We start from the raw sequence: 18290 nt of genomic DNA on the forward strand, positions 1-18290 counted from the left end.
AGCGCAGGAGCCACTGCCACCTGAGGGATATCACTATCAAGCGCGAAGAAGGAGCAACCAGGAAGGCCTTGGCCAAAAAGCTTAAAAGAAGCAGATTTGCGACGGTTTTGGCAGTTCACGGTCAGATGGCCGTCCTCTCTACAGATCAGGCAGAACGGGGGATTGAAACAACGGGATTGGAAGTGGCCAGGTTGGTGGCAAGCAAAACACGTAAGATTAGGGTTTGGAGGCTGGAGAGGCGGAGGGGATGGACGGGCAGGTGGAGGAGGGGGAGGAGGGAGGATCCCATCGCCCAAGGCGCCAGAGGACGAACCAGGGCCAAACGCCGGAAGCCGACGGCCGAGGGAGCCAGAGTCGCCACCTCCGCGACCGAACGAGCGCCCACCGAACCCAGAAGACGGACCGGGGCTGCGACCACCGCCACGAGCCAGGGGAGCCGGGCCATGCGGGGGAGGAGGAGGGGGATGGGCCGCAGGACCAGAGCCACTAGCAGCCGCCGCGGCCTCCCATGGATCAGCCCCAGATCCGCCCGATCCGGGGGCCTCAGATCTAGAGCCCGCCACGGCCGGCGCCGCCGCCCTAGCGCACTCGCCGCCCTGGAACCGCTTGGGCCCCGCCGCCCAAGCCTCGCGCTCGCAGACCGCTTGCAGCCGAGTCGCCTGCTCGGCCTCAAGCTTGGATCGGAGGGACGCCTCGTGGTCCAGATCGGCCACCCCATCACCCGCGTCCTCCCGCCGCCGCTTCATGCAAGACACCGCCTCGCTCGAAGACCCATGGGAGCGATCCATGGCAACCACCGCCGCGAAAGGAAGGGAGAGAAGTGGGGGGGGGAGGAGATCTGTGGTAGGTAGGGATGCGGAGACGGAAACGGTGCAGGTCAGAGTGAGATGCAGGAAACCCTAGAAATGGGGGGGGGGCAAACCCTTTCGGACCCATAAATACCCAGTGCGAGCCAGGCCGGGAGGGAGGGAGACAGGCCGGGCCGGCTGAAGCAGAGGAGGGCATGAGGTTCGCGCAGGGCCCAGGGCCCAAAATGGAGAGGGGAGAAAATCAGAAAAAGGCGATAGCGAAGGCGGCCCAGCCTGAGCTGACAGCCCAGAAAGGCCCAACTAAAACGGGACGGATGGCCCACAAACCTCACGCACAGGAAACATATCTAGGGTTGGAGGCGGAGGAGAGGCGACCGCCGTCGCCGCCAGCGGCGCCGACACCACCGGGACCACCAGCGATGAGGCCGCCGGAGAGCAAGAGGAGCGGGCAGGGCCACCCGCCCGAGAGGAAGCACCACCAAGACCCGCACAGCCCGGAGAGGGGAGCGTCCCGAGCGCTTCCGTCGCCGGCCGCGCCTCACCTGGAGCCAGCCCGAGCCATCCCCCTCAACAGAGACCACCGGACGGCCACGACCGCCCGGAGCAAACTTTCGAACCTTACCAGCCGCCAAGGACTCCACCGCCCGCGAGGCAAACGGAGGAGAAGCCAGAGAGAGGGGGGGATCAGCCTCCAGATTGGAATCCACATCCGCCTTGTCCGACGACAAGGCCCAAAACCTGTTCCTAGCGCCAGATCCAGAAGCGAGCGAGCTGAAAGAAGGACCGAGGGGCGAGGGAGGTGGAGCGGCGAGGGAGAGAGACGGCGACGACTAAAGGAGGGGAGCAAGGAGGGCCGGAGCAGGGGACCAGAGCGGAGACGGGAAGGGGAAGGATGGGGATGGAGGAGAGGAGGAAGGAGGAGAAGCCATGTTTCCCGTTCTTATGCCATGCTAGTAAAATTCGTAAAATCATCTGGAACGGGTTCGATGAGCTTGCTCTTCGACAACTCCAGTACCTAGAGTTGATGAAATTGTAACATATGGTGGGGTACAGGGGCGTAGCCAGGCTCCGGGATGCCAGGGCCATGGCCTGGGCGTAAAGTCAATATATAGCAGCGTTGTGCAGTTTTGAAATGTCTTATGGTTAATACCTGTAGATCTGTTGTACCCAACACTGACCATAGTCAGTGCTCCTCCTACGTACGCAAGTGGATCATGGGAACAATTGAGAGAAGTTGTTGTTTGCAGTGCCGACTCTATCAAGAACACTGCTATTCCCAAGCTCGGGAAAGATGACACCTACCAGCTGATTTTTTGACAGAATCATGTACCGGAGTTTTACTAATGAATCTATACTCTAAAATGCATCTACATACATCCGTATGTGGTTCATAGTGAAATTTCTCCAAAGACTTATATTTAGGAACGGAGGAAGTACTTTAGATTGTAAAGCTGACCAAAAAGGGCTGTTGAATGGGCGTTATCCTACCTGGCACCGCACAAACTTCCTCTCAGAAGGCGCCACAGGTGGCACCCAACCACTAGTTCAGAGAATGTGGATCATATTTACCATCGGAGTATAGCAGCCACGACAGGTATTGACGTGTTAGTAACTCACTTTCACGAGAAATCCCAAAAGGGCTAACCACCTTTCTTGGATTTAGATACCTGAACTTATCTGGAAATCAGCTATTTGGTTGTGTTCCCAAAGACATTGGCAATCTGGTATTGCTGGTATCCTTGGATTTTTTTGAGAAGACATGCAGTATATTAATTAATTAACTTCTTACTACAACAATCTCTTAGGGTCGTACTAACTGCCACACGTGTAGCAGGAAAAGAGACGCACCACACGTCTCTAATGTAAACAGATTGCCATGTCATCGCATGCATGCATGCAGGAATCTTTTTGGATTTTCAGTTTTTAAAATGTTTTATCTCTTAAACGAAAAATCTGATTAAAAATCCGTTTTCATCATTAAATCCCTCGCGATGAGATCTTCGAAACTAGATTCCATGTTGATATGTTTTGATGAAATATTTTTTGGATTAAAAGTTACCATGTCTATTGCATATGAATTGCCATGATGTTTACACTGAAGTTGCCATGATATGTTTTAGCTATTTTCTTCTACATTTAAAAGTAAATTTTGACATTTATAAAACGAGGAATTAAGAAACTAGACTTGCCATGAACCATAAACTAAAATTGCCATGATACATGCACGTAAAATTGCCATGGTTCATACAAAAAATAATTTTCATGGTCAAAGTACTGGAGTTGCCATCATCAAAATACTAAAATTGCCATGATCTACAAACTAAAATTGCCACATGGCAACTTTAGTTTAAGCCCTATGGCAACTGCAGTGTAAACATCGTGGCAACTTCTGGCAAAAAAAAATTCGTCGAAACATATCAACATGGGGTCTAGTTTTGAAGATCTCGTCGAGACGAATTTAATGGTAAAAACGAATTTTTAGTTCGCTTTTTTATTTAGGAGATACAACATTTTTAAGCCGAAAATAAAAAAATTCTGCTGATGTCATCTATTCATACGTGGCAAAATGAGTGGTGATGGAGACGTGTGGGCGATGTGCAAACGCCCACACGTGTGGGCGTTAACATTTCTGATCTCTTATAGTATGCCACGCAGGGCAGACAACTATTAACAAGGATCCCATCCAATATATTCTCAAAACTTAACTTCGCTAGCGGATGCGCCACCACATTGGCTTGATGGTTAAACCTTAGAAATGTGTACGCTAGGTCAAAGCTTGAATTTGTGCTCCAGCCAACTCATCCAAAAATCCGTACTACAGGAAAGGGCCGAACATTATAGTGGTATATAGAGCTGAGGTTCAGATACAAGATTTGAGACGGAAGATTAGGGTTACATCGTGCGTGCCACCGCACGTCCAAGCGATCCGTGGATCCGAGGCGGATTGATTTTCTGCGGCAACCGAGACCGACAGACTATAAGTTTGCATGGCGCTTGTTCGTGCAGTAGACGTCATCATCTTCCGTACCTGTCGCAGCGGCCAGATCGATTTTGGCGTTCATGTACAGATCGTCAAAGACTGCAACCGTTCGTCTGCACATTGCCGCTGCTTCTTCAAGTCCCGAGGGAATCCATCATTGCTGCTGCAGCTTCACGCCTTCTTGTATAGGATCAAGTCTCGAGGAGGTTCAGTACTACCCCCTCCGTTCGGAATTACTTGTCTCGGAAATGGATATATCTAGAACTAAAATACGTCTAGATACATCCATTTCCACGACAAGTAATTCCGGACGGGAGGAGTAGTACTGACGGGAGATTACAAGGCTACGTTGCTGCTGCTTTGCTTCAACCCGATCATTAGTACTACTGGTACTATAGTACTTCTCACGTGGAGGTCAAAACTCATCTATAGTATCGATTTTGTTTTTCTTTCAGTTGCTACGGCCACCAGCGACTACCAGGTGCTATCTCTCTAGTTCTTTGTTCCGCAATATTAATTCTATCAAGAATTTTTCTACGGGCTTGTACTACTTTATGTACATAGATTTTATCGACTCATGGCATCCATGAAGTACGATCTTCCACTGCTGGACCGTGACACAAGGTTTACCCTATGGCAAGTCAAAATGCGGGCGTTGTTGGCACAGTCCGACTATGATGAAACACTGGATAGTTTTGGAAAACAAAGGATTCAGGACTGGACTGATGAGGAGAAAATAATTGATTGTAAGGCTTTGTCACAAATTCAACTCCATTTGCATAAAAATATTTTGCAGGAAGTTTTGAGCGAGAAAACTGCCGCCGCTCTATGCTTAAAGCTAGAAGGGATTTGCATGACTAAAGATCTCACCAGCAAGATGCATCTGAAGCAAAAATATACCCGAGGGAGGTAATGTTTTGAATCATATTTCAGAATTTAAAGAGATCATATGTGATCTAGCTGCAATGGAGGTTAAGTATGAAGAGGAAGATACTGCTTTAATCTTACTTTGTTCACTGCCAAGTTCTTATATCAATTTTAGAGACACCATATTATACAGTCGTGATACTCTCACGCTTAATGAAGTTTATGAAGCTTTGAACTCTAAGGAGAAGATGAAATTAATGGTGCCTCATGATGGTTCAAGTTCATCCCAAGCCGAGGGATTATCTGTTCGTGGCAGGACAAAGGAGAAGAACTCTAATAATGGAAACAGAGGCAAAAGTAAAAACGGCTACAGGGACCGGTCGCAATCCAGAGACAAGAAGTATTGCAGATATTGCAAGAGAGACGGGCATGGCATCTCAGAGTGTTTCAAGTTGCAGAATAAAGAAAAGAGGAAAGGTAACAAACAAGGTGACAATTTTGCTAATGTTGCTCGTGACGATAGTTCTGATGATGCTCTTGTTGTTATTGCTGGATGTGCTGAGACCAATGATGAGTGGGTACTTGACACGGCATGCACATTTCATATGTGTGCACATAGAGATTGGTTTAATACTTTTGATTTCACTACTTCTGCTGGTTCCGTTTTGGGTTTTGATAATTCACCATGCAAGATTGAAGGCATAGGTTCCGTTCGAATCAAGATGTTTGATGGCACAATCAGAACTTCGACAGATGTTCGGTATATTCCGAAGATGAAGAGAAATCTTATCTTTGTTAGTGCCCTTGATGCAAAGGGGTACAAGTATTCAGGTGGAGATAGTGTTTTGAAGGTCACCAAAGGCTCCCTTGTTGTGATGAAAGGTGACTTAAGTTCGACCAATGGTCTTTATTACCTTCGAGGTTCTATAGTTTCAGGTAACGCTAATCCAGTTGTTTAAAAGAATTCTGATTGTGATGCTGCTAACCTTTGGCATATGCATCTTGGACATATGAGTGAACTTGGTTTAGCAGAGTTAAATAAGAGAGGTCTCCTTGATGGATATGAACCTGGTAAATTGAAATTTTGTGTGCATTGTATCTTCGGCAAGCACAAGAGGGTGAAGTTCAACACTTCGACTCATACAACGGAAGGTATTCTTGATTATGTCCATTCTGATTTATGGGGACCATCTCGCAAGAATTCATTAGGTGGTGCAAGTTACATGCTGACTATTATTGATGATTATTCGAGAAAAGTTTGGCCTTATTTCTTGAAGCATAAATATGAAGCATTCTCAGCATTTAAGGAGTGGAAGATTATGATTGAGAGGCAAACTGAAAGGAAGGTAAAAATACTTCGCACTGATAATGGTATGGAATTCTGTTCTAAGCAATTTAAGAATTATTGCAAGTCTAAAGGCATTGTCAGACATTACACCGTTCCTTATACTCATCAACAAAATGGTGTTGCTGAGCGTATGAACAAGACCATTATTTTCAGAGCCCGTTGCATGTTGTCCAATGCAGCTTTGCATAGGCATTTTTGGGCTGAGGCCGCTTACACTGCTTGTTATCTCATTAACCGTTCACCATCTATTGCTCTTAATAAGAAAAACTCCAATTGAGGTATGGTCTGGTTCACCTGCTGATTATTCATAATTGAGAGTTTTTGGTTGCACTGCTTATGCTCATGTTGATAATGGAAAGTTGGAGCCTAGGGCTGTTAAGTGCATCTTTCTTGGTTATAAGTCTGGTGTTAAAGGTTTTAAATTATGGAATCCTGAAACCCAGAAGGTGGTTATTAGCATAAATGTTATCTTTAATGAATCTGCTATGTTACATGATGTTTCATCTACTAATGTTCTCGTTGAGAGTGAACATCAGCCTACTATTCAGCATCCTACTGTTCAGGTGGAGCATGTTATTGAAACAGGTGATACATCTGGTAATGAAATTGTTGATGCACATGATGAACCCGTCGTTAATGATGATCATGTCACTCTCACTCCAAATCAGCCTATTGTTCCACCCAGTTGGAATCTTGCACGTGACAGAGTTAGGCGGGGTATTAATAAACCTGACAGGTTAATTGAAGAGTGCAATATTGTTTCTTTTGCTTTATCTATTGCAGAAGAAATTGAAGGTAATTCTGAGCCTTCTTCATATTCCGAGGCTATTATTTCCGGTGATTGTAATAAGTGGATGACCGCTAAGCATGATGAGATGGAATCACTTGAAAAGAATGGCACTTGGGATTTAGTAAGATTGCCTAGAGAGAAGAAACCTATTCATTGCAAGTTAAAGAAATCTGTTTATGGATTGAAGCAATCCCCGAGACAGTGGTACAAGAGATTTGACACATTTATGCTCTCTCAAGGTTTCAAAAGGTCTAATTATGAAAGTTGTGTTTATTAGAAAATTGTCAACCGTTCAACTATTTATTTGCTCCTTTATGTTGATGATATGCTTATTGCTGCAAAGAGTATGTCAGAGATTAATGAACTAAAGAAGCAATTGAGTAATGAATTTGAGATGAAGGATTCGGTTGCAGCAAAGAAAATACTTGGCATGGAAATATCCAGAGATAGACCGTCTGGAAAAGTATATCTAACTCAGAAGGGATATATTGATAAAGTTCTTCGTCGTTTTAATATGCATAATGCCAAGCCGCTGAGTACACCGTCAGCTGCACACTTCAAATTGTCATCAACTTTATGTCCTAAGTCAGATGCATATATTGAGTACATGTCTAGAGTTCCCTATTCAAGTGCAGTTGGTTCACTTATGTATGCCATGGTTTGTTCTTGTCCGGATTTATCTTATGCATTGAGTGTTGTCAGTAGATACATGGCTAATCCTGGAAAAGAGCATTGGAAAGCAGTTCACTGTATTTACAGATACCTGCGTGGTACTTCTAATGCTTATTTACAGTTTGGGAAAACTGGAGATGGACTTGTTGGTTTTGTTGATTCTGATTTTGCTGGTGATTTGGATAAGAAAAGATCGCTCACAGGTTATGTTTTCACCATTGGTGGTTGTGCTGTGAGTTGGAGAGCAACTTTGCAGTCTATTGTGGCTTGTTCCACTACTGATGCCGAGTATATGGCTATTTCCGAGGCATGCAAAGAAGCTATCTGGTTGAGAGGTTTGTACACTGAGCTTTGTGGAGATTCATCTTGCCCTACCATATTTTCTAATAGTCAAAGTGCCATATATCTTACAAAGAATCCAATGTATCATGAGAGGACAAAGCACATTGATGTTAGATTGCATTATATTCGAGATGTTGTTGCTGAAGGCAATTTCAAGGTATGCAAGATAAGTACTCATGATAATCCTGCTGATATGATGACAAAGCCAGTTCCTACCAATAAGTTTGAGCTTTGCTCAGGCTTAGTTGGTATTTCTCACTAGTCCTATGGACTTTCACGCACAAGGTGTTTATGCTGATTTGGGTGGAGTTATTCACTTTCTTCGACTACTGGAGGGAATTTGGATCAAGGTGGAGATTGTTAAATTATGATCTAAATTCTAGTACGGTATTGGACTAGACGTAGTACATACGGTGTGGGCCTTTGCGTTGGTACCGACGCGTACGAGTACAACTCGTTTACTTGTCCTACAAGGACTCCTATGTGTTTCCCCTCATATATACTCCATGTAGTCGCACCTAAGACGGCCCGTCGTCTTGTGCTTGTAATACTGCTCCTCATAGTGATTGCGCCTTCGTGCGTCCGTGGTTTTCTCCCGCGAGGTTTCCACGTAAAAATTCGTCTATCTGTCTCGTTTATTTCTCGTTATTATCTAACACATTATACTCCAACAAAGCGCTTCCTTCTTCAGATAAATGAGGTATGACCTATCCAGGTTCTCATTTGCAAGAAAAGATGCCACAAAAGTACAATCAATTTTTAAAATAATACGATTGTTCAGGGATATACCGATATAGAGGCATGCGAGGCACAGTCGAAATTCCGCTTCATCCACACTGGTCCAATGCCCAATAAATTCCCATGATGAGATGAATTCACCAAAGGAATTGGTAGCAACCACCCCCAGACTCGCGACGCTCAAAGTATCCAAAAGACTTCATTTTAATACGTTTTCACAGCCAAAGCTACTGAAGCCGCCCCTTCCCATGAATCACATCTTTTTGGACGCACTGCTTGAACACCATGGAGCAAGATAAATAAAAAACTCCTATCCCAGTTCATCGAGTTGAACCCACCCACCGCCGGACATGTGCATGAGCCTCCTCTTTCTAGTTTCTGACAAGGCTACCCACAGTAGCCTCTGCCATTTTAATAGATGCATCAAGGGGAGGTTGCCACACCACATAGTTCTCAATGGCGTGGGAACAAGCCTCAACTCAACATCCACCCCCTTACCCTTATTATCATAAACCACCTCAACATTGGACTGGCAAGACGAAAAGAACACCCAATAGTTATCGGTAAAGATAGTTGAGCCTGAACCCCCCTCCTCTCCCTTGCGCTGCCCTCCCCAGGGCGGCTCGAGGGCGTCTAGGGTTTCCCCGGCGCCGCCCCCTCCATCCTCCCTCCCTCCCTTGCCGTCACCTGAGGCGGTCGCCGGGAAGCGCCTGTGCGGCCGCCGATGACGGTGGCGGCGAGGTCTCTGTCGCTTCTCTCTCGTGAAGGACTCCAGATCCAGGGCGGCGGCCCTTGGCGGCGAGGCGGCGCCGTCTTCGGCTGGCGGCGTGCGCAGGTGGTGTGAGACGGCTTCCTCGGCTGCTCAGGCGGCGGGGAGCAGGCGGATTGCGGCCGTGAGGCGGCGAGGTTATCCTTCCTCCGCTCCAGATCTGAAGGTCATGCTCCCCCTCTCTGCTCTCTTCCTCCGCTGGCTCATTCGATTTGGGGCCTCTGGCCACTGGATCCGGTGCTGGCGGGGTGCTCCCCAAACTGGTGGTGGGGGAAGAGCCCGGGGAAACCCATGTTTGGTTTTTTCCAGCACAACGGCGGCGGCGCCTTTTTTTGGCGTCGATCTACTCCCTGGAGTTGCCGTTGTGGGCTTCCCTCCCCACCCCGGCCAATCTTCCCGGGTGAAAGCTCGAATCCCGGCTGGATGGGCGGCAGCGGCGCCAGATGCGTCGTGTCCTTCTTGGAGGCGCCGCCTGTGGAAGATTGGTGCTTTGGGGTTGTGTGCAACAGCTTGTAGGTGGGCGGCTGGTGTCCATCGAACCTCTGTGGCTTGGTAGCCCCTTCACTTCGGCAACTCTTCCGGCGGCTTACCCTCTACTATTGGCCTCCGGTGTCTGCGTTGTTGCTGATGTGTGTGCGCTCCGACTTGTTGTCATGCTCCGTGGCTGGCCCAGACCCGAGACCAACCATTGCTCTAGCTCTCGGGTGAGCGTCTCTACATTCGATAGTGTGGCGCCTTCGAGCCTAGGCGAGGGGAAGGGATCCCCTTCGATGTTAGAGAGGGCAGGTGTTGGGTCATCTCCTCTGCTGGTTTCCAGTCCTGTGTTCGATTCCTCTGCCAGTTGCTGATCCTCGAGGCTTCACTTGTAGTTGTATTGGTGCCTTGCTGTAGTGGGCTTATCCTCAACTAGCAGTTCTTCATAGTTAATCTTCTGTTTGCTGGTTGTAGGTGTAGCGTTGTAAGCTGTTCTTGCAGCCCCCTTGTATCGTTTGGCCGATGTTGTGTGGTGATCTTGTGCTTGTACTCCTGGCCGGTTGATGGCTTTGTTAATTCAAAGCCGGGCTCTTCTTGAGCCTTCGTTATAAAAAAAAGTTGACCTGAAACGAATTCCTTTCTCCTTCCAAAATATCGAATCATTTCACAGATGCCAAACTCTCCTGAACATGAATATAATTTTCTCACGAAGTGGCATGCTAAACTGATCTAGCAAGATAAGCAACCAGTTTGGCCCTGGAAACTTGAAAAATAATTCCCCTAGAATATTCTGCACATACCTCAAAGCCATATGCAAAAGGCCGGGCCTTAGGAAAGTTTACAAGAGCATGAAAGGTATTTTCTTCTTTCACACCACAGACAGAGCACATACATGAAGTAGCTTGATGGTGCACAACTCTATTATTAAACTGGACTGCAAGGCTAATTGACGTGGCACACGACACAAAAATTCTGATCTTGTGAGGAACCTTGGGTTTCCAAACAATATCCCATATTCTTCTTTCCCCATTTACGCGTGAGTAGATTGCCCCATGCAATCCTGAAGGCTCAAAGCAAATATTGTACTGAGAACAAACCATTCTTCTAATAGTGCCACACAACAAAATCTCCAACTCCGAAAACAGAATACAAAAATTTAAAATATTCGTCGACACCGATGTGGAACGAAATGAGTCAGGTTGAAGATAGAGAGGCGTTGTGGTTGTTGAGTTCATTTTTGGGTTCTGGCTGTATCGGGACATCTTCTTGTTTCACAGCTAGACATTTAGGTGAGTATGTGGACAACATGTGGTAAATTCTCGATGGATTCTATGTATAGAGCTTTGCTCCGGTCAAATGTACCAGTTAATTAATATTAAGAAGAAGAAGATTGAAAGATGAAGATATCGCTTAAGAATAAAATCTTTGCGTGATATCTTCATCGAGGAGCGAGTCATTCTTACTAAAGATAACCTTATTAAGAGGAATTGGCATGGAAGTACGCAATATACTTTTTGTCATCATGATGAGACAATAAAATATTTGTTCTCCCAATGTAAATAGTTTGTTCTATATGGCCAGTCATCCAAGTAGCTTCATATCCCCCACATAGTGTTGCTAACATATTTGGCAACTAGTTACATGTGATAGATCACAACTTTAGAATTCTTCTCAGGTGGGAGCGCTTGCCGTTATCTGGTCGCTTTGCCTATATAGAAATAATAAGGTTTTTAACGATAAAAGAACTTCGTTTTTGTAGGTTATCTACAGGTGTACAGGTACCCTCCATTTATGGTTGTCTCTATAACGTGTGAAGAATTGAGACCTGTTTACGAAGACGTGTAGACGCTTGGAGAACATGGCGAAGAATACTTTTACCCAACATAGATGGCAACATGATTTTAGGATTGGCCCTCGAGTGCTGAAGTAAAGATCTATTCTATAATATTTTTCATTTTTTGTTGTAAAAGAACTGCAGTGGAGTTTTGCTTCGCTACACCATCCCTTAAAAGTTTACACAAATCTTAAAGTTACTTAAAAATGCTATTGTCATATAAGCCTGTAGATCAAATGTATCGAATAGATTGATTTGGATACAAAAGTGAACGTGCTCTTTTGATCCCAAGCTCACATGCTTTCTATAAACAGTGAAATCCAAAAAAATAGTAAATAATTCGAAAAAATTGTGACTTTTTTTGTGATAAACATTGATTAATGTTTTGACTGCCTGCAATTTTTTATGATGAGATTACATTCTTGAAGGTCTGGAAAATAAAATCCTTCCAACAATAGTCTTTTTGGAGCATCGGTTTTTTTTGCCCAGACCTCCAAGAATCTTATTTCATCACAAAAATTTCCAGACAGATAAATCATTCATCAATGTTTATCGCAAAGAAAGTTCTTTTTTGGTTTTTTTATATTTGTCTCTGACTTTACTGTTCATTCGAGAGCATGTGAGCTCGGGTTCAAATACTCCATATTGACATTTTTTTATTGAAGGTGTAATTTCTGATCTTCTCCTTTAATCTGCACCGAAATCTACAAACTTTACTAGGGAGATTGTACGGAAGCAGAGTTCATTATCTGCAAATTTTCTGGGATGGTATTTCCATTATCATGCACCAGTCATGTTGTCATAATTTCATTGGACTGGAGAGAAAATCCCGCAAGTCTCGAACCAAATAATAAGCAGTAGACGAAGAAAATGCAATTGGTACGAGGCGTCTAGGGAGAACTAATTAACAGTGCGCGCCCGGTGGACCCTATCCATTGACGTTCTTTAGAATGCATTAATGTCCTTAATCGCTATTAATTCAGCATTGAAACGGTTCCTGGTTTATCATCTCAGTTTCACTATAAAAAGGCTTTTGCCATGTCGTCTGTTCCTCGCAACTCAGATCGAGCCAGACAAACCAAGTCTTCCTCCTATCAACACCACATCTAGCTGAAGATGAAGACTGCACACACGCTGCTCCTGGCGGTCGCCTTCCTAGTGCTGGCATCAGGTATTTCTCTTACGATGATTCGTCGCTTCATCGACTCGGCAAACAATCATATGCTTTACCTTATTCATGGTACTATTGGGGTTTTTTCTGCTCTTCTGTGGAGGCTGCAGTGAAGGCGGACGTCTGTACAGGGTCACTTCACAAGACGCCGCTACCGTGTGATCAGGCAGGTTGCCTGCACATTTGCCGCGAGCATGTGAATGGGCAAGGGCACGCGTGCCCTCAATGCAATTGGAGTGCTAGTTGCAACTATAATGGATTATGCGAGTGTGATGTCTGCCTTCCTCCTCCTTCTGCTCCTATCCAACACCAACAGAGCGACTGATATATACTAGTACCAGCTTTCTGAGATGGGGATAGGATAGTTGGTTCTCTGTAATAAGAACGATACCGTCGTATGGTGTATCGGTTGTGATATACTCATTGTAGAATGCATGCGAATTTGATATCGCTTCACCGGTTATTATATACTAGCACATATGCCCGTGTGTTGCAACGGAAGAAAAATTAATATATATTTAAAGTTTGTGAGAATTATATGTGCAAGCAAGACCCTGTGTGCACGTGAAAAAGGGACATTTAGGTTCTCGGTTTCGCCGGGCATGAAGTAATCAATCCGCTACTTCTCCATTTATCGATCGAGGGCAGCTAAGAATTCTGTGACATTATCGTACGCCAGAAAAGGCCCATGAATTATTCAATCTGCTTTTCCTTTCCATTGAGGAGATTTTAAGGTATGTATTTTCTGAATATTGCCGGAAACATGAATCGTTTTTTAAATTTTGAACATTTTTCTGTAAATTATGTACACTTTCAGAAAAACATGATTTTATTTTTGAAACAAGAACACCTTTTAAAATTTATAAACATTTTTTCAATAGACAAACTTTTTTATAAAAACATGAGAATTTGTGAACAATTTTGTAGAACGGGAACATGTGTTGGAAATTCATAACATTTTTTCAAAAATATGTATCTTTTAAAATTATTTGCAATTGTGAAATTTATCTAAAAAACAATATTTTTCGAATTTGGAGAACTTTTTGAATTGCCATTTTCTTAGAAATCTCAAACAATTTTGAAAAACAATAAAAGTTTTTGGAAAAAAGGGAAACTTTTTTCATGTTCCTAATATTTTTGAAAATAGCAACAAAATTTCAGAATTATGAACATTTTCTATAATTTGTTTTTTTTTTCAAAAAATGAATTTCTTCTAGAATTTTGCATTTATCAAATAAATTCTATAAAAAATTGGAAGTGAAAAAGAGATAGGGGAAGGAGAATAGAAATAAAAATAGAACACAAAAACAATGAGAAATGGGCCAGCCCAGTATTGGTTGTCCTCTTCGAAGTTATGACTATTTGTCGCCCTTCGCGGAAAATAGAATTTTCTCAGCTGCCTGGGCAAAAAAATAAGTGGGCTGGCTTCACTGGACCACAGTGCGCGGCCCACATACAAAATTCTGGAAAAGTCTTTTCTCAAGCAGACAAACGCATAAGAATTTAGTACCACCTCCGATAGAAAAAATCTTTTCGACGGTGAACGAATGAAAAAATTGGCGAAACACACCTTGCATTATTAGTAAGGTACATATATATATATATATATATATATATATATATATATATATATATATATATATATAGATATCTTTACCGAATAATAAAGCAAAATGGGTTTCTTTCGTCCGTCATGGCATTTTTCAGAAAAGTCCCTCTATTTCAGAGAATTCAACCCGCAGTCCTGTTTTGAGTTAAAATGAATCGTTTTTTCATATTTTACACAAAAGTCCCTCTATTTTGTTGAAATCAACCCGCAGTCCGGATTGAAGTCACACCCGAACCGTTATTTTACATTTTTCGAACCCCCCGATGTTTTAGGTAATTCATCCGCGGATCATATTTAAGTCAAACAATATTTTTTAAACTATCCATATCTTTTAAATCGTAACTCCGATTTGAACATGTTATATATGAAATTTGATTATAAAAATATGTGGAATATGAATATGAGGTTATTTTCACCTGTTAACTATTTTTAAATATTATTTTGGAATATATTTAAGTCAAATAAATGATTTTCTAAATTATCCGTATCTTTTAAACCGTAACTTCGATTTTAACATATTATATATGAAATTTTATTAGAAAAATATGTGAAATCTTAATATGATGTCAATTTTACCTGTTAAATATTTTTAAAATATCATATTGGGAGCAAACTTATAATTTATAGCGTAAAATCCGTTTTCCTTTCGTACTGTCGGCGACCCGGATTGCAAATAAACACCCCACTATAACATATAGAGAAAAGAAAATATCGATAACTACACATGCATACCTCTGAAAAATTTCACAGGGGAAAACAATAGATTTCTCATCGCAAGAGTGAGAGAAAGCGAGCGAGCGAGAGAGAGAGAGAGAGAGAGAGGGAGGAAGGGAGAGGGAGGAGAGAGGGAGAGAGAGAAAGACGCCTTAGGATTAAACATATTCAAACACGTTTTTTTTATTTGGTGTGAACACCGAGGCCATCACCGGCGAGGGTGAGAAGGAGGATAAACGGCAACACAAATATGATGCCTCGCAAAAATAAAGGAGATGGACCTATTGTGGTCTTGGGTGATGGTTGTTGGGTTAAGAGTGTGTGTTATGTTTTCTCTCCTGTTGCAACGCACGGGCTCTTTTGCTAGTGTGTGTGTGTGTGTGTATATATATATATATATATATATATATATATATATATATATATATATATATATATATATATATATATATATATATATATATATAGGGAAAATCCATCCTACCATCCAGTGGTAGTTACCCCACATTTCTCATATACTACCATGTGGTACTATATGTACTATTTTATTATTTTAAATATGTTCATAAATTATATCTAAGATATTTCAAAGCAAGTTACATGAAAAAATTGCATATGAGTTCATAGTTTTTGTTATATTTGTGAAATACGTACATATTTGTACGTAAAAAAGAGCATACTCAAAACATGGTACATATGTCGGTGTACATTTGTCACGCGCTTTCCGCTGAAGAGGATACTGCAGAATCCAGAAGCAACAGGCAGGATTGTCGAGTGGGCATTGGAACTATCAAGCTTTGGCCTCAAATTTGAGAGCACTGCAACGATCCAAAGCAGGGCATTGGCAGAAGTTCATAGCAAAGTGGACGCCAACTCCAGATGAAGAAATTCCAGAAACAAGCATCCCCGTCAAGGAGACAAGCAAAGAGTGGCTGATGTATTTTGATGGTGCCTTCTCGCTGCAAGGCGCCGGTGCTGGCGTGCTGCTTATCGCACCCACCGGAGAGCACCTCAAGTACGTAGTCCAGATGCACTTTCCCAAAGAGCAAGCAACGAACAATACTGCAGAGTATGAGGGTTTGCTTGCCGGCCTCAGAATCGCAGCCGACCTTGGGATCAAGAAACTCATTGTAAGGGGTGACTCGCAGCTTGTCGTCCGCCAAGTGAACAAGAACTACCAGAGTCCATTAATGGAAGCTTATGTTGATGAAGTGAGAAAGCTAGAAGCACACTTTGACGGCCTGCAAATGGAACACGTTCTGCGAACTCAGAATGACATTGCTGATTGCTTGTCAAAGTGCGCTGCACTAAAGTTACCTGTGGAACCAGGGATCTTTGTGCTCAAGCTGACTCAACCATCCGTGACACCATCAACTAGATAGAATAAGAAGAGGAAGTTGATTTCTGGTGACTACCTTCCGGCAGAGCTTCCCGAAGCCGCCGCCAAGAAGGTCCCCAAGATCGACGCCAAGAGTGCTGAGGAGCAGTCTGCTCCGGCGAACCTCTTGGTTTGTTCCGTTGAAGCAAACGCTCCCAACAAGTTTTGCTCCGGCAAGCTTGCCGGGGAATATCACGCTCCGGCAGAGCCGCATGTTCTTGCCGTAGAAGCGGATGTTCCCGCAGCAACAGATACGCCTTTAGTCCTTGTTGTCGAGCCGCAAGCTCCAGCATGGGCGCAGCAGATTGTCCGTTTCCTTCAGACAGGAGAGCTTCCCGAAGAGCAAGAAGAAGCTAAAAGAGTAGCCCGACAGTCAAGTATGTACAAGTTTGTCAACAACACACTGTACATAATAAGACTCAACGGTGTGAAATTGAAGTGCATTCGTCGGGAAGATGGACAACAGCTGTTGGCAGAGATACATGGAGGCATATGTGGTCACCACATTGGCGCAAGAGCGCTTGTCGGCAAAGCATTCCGACAAGGCTCCTTCTGGCCGACAGCCCTCCAGGATGCAACTGCACAAGTAACCAAGTGTGAAGCGTGCCAGTTCCATTCCAAGCAGATACACCAGCCAGCTCAAGCTCTCCAGACGATCCATTTATCCTGGCCATTTTCGGTCTGGGGGCTCGACATCCTCGGCCCCTTCCCCCGAGCTGTCGGGGGCTTTGAGTTCTTGTACGTTGCAATCGACAAGTTCACAAAGTGGCCAGAAGTGGAACCAGTGAGGAAGGTGACAGCACAGTCAGCAGTCAAGTTCTTCAGGTCGATTGTTTGCCGTTTCGGGGTTCCTAACAGGATCATCACCGACAACGGCACGCAATTTACGAGTCGCACCTTCATGCAGTATGTCCAAGATCTTGGCGCCAAGGTCTGCTTCGCTTCTGTTGCTCACCCGAGAAGCAACGGTCAAGCGGAGAGGGCAAATGCTGAAGTGCTGTGAGGCCTCAAGACCAGAACTTTCGACAGGCTGCACAAGTGCGGAAGAAGCTGGATCGAGTAGCTGCCGGTGGTTCTTTGGTCGATCAGGACGACGCCAAATCGAGCCACTGGCCAGACACCCTTTGCTCTAGTCTATGGAGCAGAGGCAGTTCTCCCCACGGAACTCGTTTACGGGTCACCTCGAGTGCTCGCTTATGATGAGCTCGAGCAAGAGCAGCTGCGACAAGATGGCGCGCTGCTCCTTGAGAAAGACCGTCTCCAGGCTGCTGTGCAAGCCGCTCGCTACCAGCAAGCTTTGCGTCGCTACCATAGCCGCAAAGTTAAAGCCAGGAGCTTCGAGGAAGGCGACCTTGTTCTTCGGCGCGTTCAGTCCGCCAAGAATTCCAACAAGTTGACGCCGAAGTGGGAAGGCCCTTATCGGGTGAAACGAGTCACTAGGCCCGGCGCTGTCCGCCTTGAGACCGAAGATGGCACTCCGGTGAGCAACTCCTGGAACATTGAACATCTTCGTAAGTTTTACCCGTAAGGCGCGGTTGCCGGAAGCTTTTCCGGCAACCACCTTTTGTACAAGTCTTGCCGCTGTTGCATGTAATCCTTTGTACAAAGCCGGGCGCAGACCCTGTGCACAAGTAAAGCTCATGTGCCCCGCACATCTTGTCAGTTTTTTATGCTATAATCCTTTTTCGCATATGTTATCTGACACTTTGTGCAGCACTAGACCCGGTAAGCAATAACGAGCCCAAGGCTCCATATCATTACTTTATTTCTCTGTTTCTCTCTCAAAAGAAGGAAG

General features: G+C 44.4%; 1 long non-coding RNA gene across 1 annotated transcript; it reads left to right on the forward strand.

The window, feature by feature from the left end:
- The first annotated feature begins 12687 nt into the window (after positions 1-12687).
- On the forward strand, positions 12688-13242 carry LOC119281936. Its single transcript, XR_005138582.1, has 2 exons — positions 12688-12794; positions 12905-13242. It is a non-coding gene; the product is annotated as an uncharacterized LOC119281936 (long non-coding RNA).
- The last annotated feature ends 5048 nt before the right edge of the window (positions 13243-18290 follow it).

Source organism: Triticum dicoccoides, chromosome 3B, assembly GCF_002162155.2.
Source record: "Triticum dicoccoides isolate Atlit2015 ecotype Zavitan chromosome 3B, WEW_v2.0, whole genome shotgun sequence".
NCBI classification, from domain to species: domain Eukaryota; kingdom Viridiplantae; phylum Streptophyta; class Magnoliopsida; order Poales; family Poaceae; genus Triticum; species Triticum dicoccoides.